General features: G+C 47.2%; 1 protein-coding gene across 1 annotated transcript in view; it reads right to left on the bottom strand.

The window, feature by feature from the left end:
• The window catches only part of SLC25A37 (solute carrier family 25 (mitochondrial iron transporter), member 37), a 48,227-nt gene that overhangs the window by 7,880 nt on the left and 34,245 nt on the right, over positions 1-6,102 (bottom strand). The window lies entirely within an intron of this gene.

Below are 6,102 nucleotides of genomic sequence, written 5' to 3'. Positions count from 1 at the left end.
CTGGGCCTTGGGAGCCTCAACGAAAAAAATCAAGGTTGCTGCAAGCATCAAATGAAACAATGGGTCTGAAAACTCTTAAGAAATTCAGCGCTGTTAGTCGCTTGGTCATGTCCAACTCTTTGCAACTCCATGGACTGTAGCCCACCAGGCTCCTCTGTCCATGGGATTTCCCAGATAAGAATACTGGAGTGGGTAGTCATTTCCTTCTCCAGGGGATCTTCCTGGACAGATTCAGGGATTGAACCCTGGTCCTCTGCATTGTGGGCAGATGCTTTACCATCTGAGCCACCAGGGAAGGTGGCGATAAACTCAGAGACCTAGTCAAATAGAAGTATTATTATTATCCAAGGGTTCCCACTTGGTTCTCAAGACTTCTGTGTCCTCACTTATCTGAGTCCTCTGTGCTGTTAAAGTTCCTGCTCAGCCTCAACCATAAATCTCCATGGAATCCTCCATCCCTCGCCCCCTCATCTCCTCTAAATACTTTTTACATTTCATCATTACAAGTTAGCACTGAAATATATGGTCATGTTCTTAACACATTAAAGACCGGGGGATTTTTGCAAAAACTAATGCCTGTGGAGTTAATACATGTTTTAACATCAACTCCTCCCTGAGTCCCCAGCTGGCCTGTCCCACTGATTTTGTACTTGCCAGTCTCCACAATCATGTGAACCAACTCTCTCTCACATCACACTGGTCAATAATGTGTTAATTTTTTCCTAAGTATAGTCTTGCCTCCTGGAGGCAGAGACCAGCCTTCCCCATTTCTGTCATCCCCATCATACCCCCCAGGCACTTGAGTAGGTGTGATGGTTAATCTTATATGTCAACAACCTGACAAGGTCATAGTACTCAGGCTGGCTCCAACTACAGTCAAACATGCTGCTGTGAAGCAACATTTTATAGATGAGATTAACATCACCTTAATAGATGAGATTAGTATCACTTTATAGATGAGATTAACATTTGAAGTCAGTAGACTCTGAATACGGAGAAGGCACTGGTGACCCACTCCAGTGTTCCTGCCTGGAGAATCCCATGGACGGAGGAGCCTGGTAGGCTGCAGTCCATGGGATGGCTAAGAGTCAGACACGACTGAGCAACTTCACTTTCACTTCTCACTTTCATGCACTGGAGAAGGAAATGGCAACCCACTCCAGTGTTCCTGCCTGGAGAATCCCAGGGACAGGGAAGCCTGGTGGGCTGCCGTCTATGGGGTCGCACAGAGTCAGACACGACTGACGTGACTTAGCAGTAGCAGACTCTGAATAAAGCAGATTACCTGCCACTGCATGGGTGGGCCTCGCTCAATCAGGTGAAGGCCTGAAGAGGGTAAAATGACCAAACCCTGATGTCCCCCAGGAAGAAAGAATTTTGCTTCTAATCTTTGGTTATAACATCAACACATCCCTGAGTCCCCAGCTGGCCTGTTCCACTGATTTTGTACTTGCCAGTCTCCACAATCATGTGAACCAACTCTCTCTCACACACACATGCATGCACACACACACACACACACACACACACACACACATATAACCCATTGGCTCTGTTTCTCTGAAGAGCCCTGACCAGTACAGCAGGTAAGAAATATTTATGGACAAAGATCACCGGCTCAGTCCTGCAAAAGCAGCATTCTCTCCCCTGCTCCTCTCCCCCAAACACATGCACAGTCTAGACTAGAGCATCTCCAAACTTTGGTAGGAATACCCTTCAACCTCCAGACAAAATCATACAGAAACTAATCTATAAAACAGAAGAGCCTCTGACTGTAAATTAGACAAAATGCTTTGCGCCCTCCTCTCACTCCCCAAGCCGAAATCCAACCCCCCCCACCCCACCCCAGGAACCCCGGGGCTCAGAGGAACAATGTGAAAACCAAACTGGTGGTCATTTTCAGACAGGACTTTGCCAGCTAGTAAAACCACAAAGAAAATGGGCACACTATAGGCAAATTTTCATTTTGCCAAGAAAGGACATAAACATAATAGCAATATAAGCTACAGGCACCACTGCCCTGTTTTATAATCATTTCCCAAAAGAGAGAACTCTTTTTATTCTGGCTATGCTGCATGGCCTGAGGGATCTTAGTTCCCTGACCAGGGATTGAACCCTTGCCCCCTCCAGTGTAAGTGCAAAGTTGTAACCACTGGACTGCTAGGAAAGTCCCAAGACAATTTTAATGCTTCAAAAAAAAAAAAAAGTCAAGACTACTTCTGATTACCAAATTGGTCTTTAAGTTGAATTTAGTTTTAATAAATACTAGTTCCCTCTCCTTTTTTTCTACCACAGACTAGTGAAAATGCCCCTGAACTAATCAGAAGAAGCCACCAGAACTTGGGCCCCACATTCCCCAGGGTAGACTGGACGGGGTCAGCGTCTCTGTATCTTTTTAACTGAGTTTTTATTCCAACGCATTTCAAAAGGCTTCCCAGGTGGTGCAGTTGGTAAAGAATCTGCCTGCCAATGCAGGAGACCCAAGTTCAATCCCTGAGTTGCAAAGATCCCCTGGAGACGGAAATAGCAACCCACTCCAGTACTCTTGCCTGAGAAATGTCATGGACAGAGGAGCCTGATGGGCTACAGTCCATGGGGTCGCAAAGAGTCAGACACGACTGAGCTTACACACACATGTATGCAATAATGGCGGACACACTATAAACAAAGAAGTGGGAGAGTGTGCCAACCAGGGCGGTAGCTGACTCAAAACCCAGGCTTTGCTCTAAAGTGCACTGCAGGCGGGAGCCAAAAATGTACGTGAGATGCAAAGTGCCGTCCTTGGAAGAGGAAGATAGGTGCTTCAGGGACGGCAGATTCTCTAGCATTCAGTTCTAAAGGATATTTGAAATTTCTCAAGTTTTACAGCAAATGAAGCTTCCTACTTCCCATGGCCTTTTCTGATCACTGCTCTGATAAAAACCAGGAGCCTGAGGCAGGAGGTGGTACAACCAGGTGGCCCAGAAGGCAAGCCCTGCTATCAGACAGAACTGATCTTATCACTTATGGTGTGACCCTGGACAAGACAGTTAACCTCTCTAAGCCTCAGCTTCCTCTTTCTAGAGAATGGCTGAGAAAATTAAATGTCTATTCCTATCCTTCTGGTTAATGACAATAAGGGATTCGTTCAAGAGGCTAAGTAATATGGTTCTTGAACACAGACTTCCAGAACATTCCACTGAGTTCCAGAAAGTTCCATGGAGGCGGGGTTGTGTCTGAGTCACAGCACACTCTAACGCCTATTATAGTGTCTAATCACGGGGTGCGTGCGTGCTAAGTCATTTCAGTTTTATATATATATATATAGTTGTTGTCACTATATAAACTAATATATAGTTTAGTCACTAAGTTGTGTCTGACTCTCTGTGACCCCATGGACTGTAGCCTACCAGGCTGCTCTGTCCGTGGGATTCTCCAGGTAAGAATATTGGAGTGGGTTGCCGTTTCCTTCTCCAGGGGATCTGCCCAAACTAGGGATCAAACCCCTATCACCTGCATTAGCAGGTTGGTTCTTTACCACTAGCACCACCTGTGGGGGTAGGGGGGCAATAAATATTTGTTAAATGTACAGATAAGCAAACAAACACACCAGCAACTTCAGATACCAAGGAGGGTAAAGCAGTTCTATGTCTCTTACAGCCCCTAAATACAAGCACACTTTCCCGGAATTACCTGTCCCTTCCATCACCCTTTATATGTAGAGCTTTCCTCATTAATGAAAAATCCTCTTTGGCTGCATTTCTCAAGCCCAGAGTGTGAGCCTCTGAACCACAAGGGAGCAGAAGCAGGCTGTCCCTGGGGACTTAGCTGGAGCCTGTCAATAAGAAGTGGCTCCTGCCATGCCCACTCCCAGAGGAGCGACCCACCTTGGCGAAGGTCTGCAGCAGCGGCCCAAGCCTCCTCCCTCACGATTTCTAGCCTGGGTGGCAAGGCCAGCGTACGGAGGATGGCCTTTCTCAGTTCCAGCAGACCCTGGCAAGCAAGGGTGTGGCCGTGTGAGAGAACACAGAGCACCACAGTGAGGAGCCGAGAGAAGGCATCCTGGTCCAAGGCAGTGGCCTTGGCTGTGGCATCTGTCTCTCTGGTCCCCAGAGTCTTCAACTGGGAAATAAAGGGGAGGATCAGAACAGGGGCTAATTATCAAAATCACCTGGGAAATGTCTAGAAATATCTGGGCATCACCCCAACATGAATTGACTCAAAACTTTTTTAATTGAAGTGTAGTTGATTTACAATGTGAGGTTAGTTTCAGGTGTCCAACAAGGTGACTCAGGTTTCATACACACACACACACACACACGTGTGTGTGTGTGTGTCTGTGTGTTTAGTCACTTAGTCGTGTCTGACTCTTTGGAACCCCGTGGACTATAGTCCACCAGGCTCTGTCCATATGATTTCCCAGGCAAGAATACTGGAGTAGGTTGCCATTTCCTTCTCCAGGGAATCTTTCTGACCATGGATCGAAATAGCATCTCCTGCATTGGCAGGTGGGTTCAACCATCCTCCTATAAAAGGCCAGCTGGGTGTCTGCACACTCATTGGACTTCTCTGTCCTCAGGTGTTGGACTACTCAAGGAGAGGCCACATTCAATAAGCTATACCCAGAACAGAAGCAAGTGGCCCATGAGCACTGAGGACCCAGGGAAGCCCCCTCTCAGCCCATGTCAACCCCCACAGCCAGGCTTGAATCCAGTGCCTCTTAAGTTCTGAAGCACCGTCACTTCTCCAATCTGCCTGCAGGGGGCACCCACTCGGTGTCAGGCACCAGGAGACAGTGAGGAAATAGATGGGCAAAGTACCAGATAAGGGAAGAATGACCATTTATACAAGATCAGGAAAGCAGTCTCAGAAGACAGACTGAGAGAAGCTCAAGGTGGGCAGAGCAAAGTGAGGCAGCAAGGACTGAAGCCAGAGAGGAGATAATCAATGTAGCCTTTTTTTTTTTTTTCTTTTTCTGTGACTCTGCCTATAAAATGTACAAATGAGAGCACGGCATTTTCTATCTACCTGTCGGCCAGAGAAGGAGAAAAAGTTAGGAGTGAGAGGGAACCACCCAAGTGTCCATCAATGGATGAATGGATAAACAGAATGTGATAAACAGAATGGATAAACAGAATTCCACCCACACAGTGGAATTTTATTCATCTTAAAAAAGGAGGAAATTGTGACATGTGCTACCGTGCTCAATCTGTCGTGTCCATCCGACTCTCTGCAACCCCACGGACTATAGCCCGCCAGGCTCCTCTGTCCTTGGGATTCTCCAGGCAAGAATGTTGGAGTGGGTTGCCATGCCCTCCTCCAGGGCATCTTCCCAATCCAGGGATCAAACCTATGTCTCTAGTGTCTCCTGCACTGGCAGGCAGAGTTTTTACCACTGGCATCACCTGGAAAACCTGACACATGCTACAACACGGGTGAACTCTGAGGACACGATGCTAAGAGAAATAAACCAGTCACAGAAAGACAAAGAGTGTATGATTCCACTTATATGAGGTCCTCAGTTCAGTTCAGTTCAGTCGCTCAGTCGTGTCCGAATCTTTGCAACCCCATGAATCGCAGCACGCCAGGCCTCCCTGTCCATCACCAACTCCCGGAGTTCACCCAAACCCATGTCCATCGAGTCGGTGATGCCATCCAGGCCATCTCATCCCATGTCATCCCCTTCTCTTCCTGCCCCCAATCCCTCCCAGCATCAGGGTCTTTTCCAATGAGTCAACTCTTCATATGAGGTGGCCAAAGTATTGGAGTTTCGGCCTCAGCATCAGTCCTTCCAATGAACACCCAAGGACTGATCTCCTTCAGAATGGACTGGTTGGATCTCCTTCCAGTCCAAGGGACTCTCAAGAGTCTTCTCCAACACCACAGTTCAAAAGCATCAATTCTTCGGTGCTCAGCTTTCTTCACAGTCCAACTCTCACATCCATACATGACCACTGGAAAAACCATAGCCTTGACTAGACGGACCTTTGTTGGTAAAGTAATGTCTCTGCTTTTTAATATGCTGTCTAGGTTGGTCATAACTTTCCTTCCAAGGAGTAAGCGTCTTTTAATTTCACGGCTGCAGTCACCATCTGCAGTGATTTTGGAGCCCCCCAAAAATAA

Source organism: Bison bison, unplaced genomic scaffold (genome assembly GCF_000754665.1).
Source record: "Bison bison bison isolate TAMUID 2011002044 unplaced genomic scaffold, Bison_UMD1.0 scf7180017864261, whole genome shotgun sequence".
NCBI lineage: Eukaryota > Metazoa > Chordata > Mammalia > Artiodactyla > Bovidae > Bison > Bison bison.
This window is presented reverse-complemented; position numbering and strand designations above follow the sequence as displayed.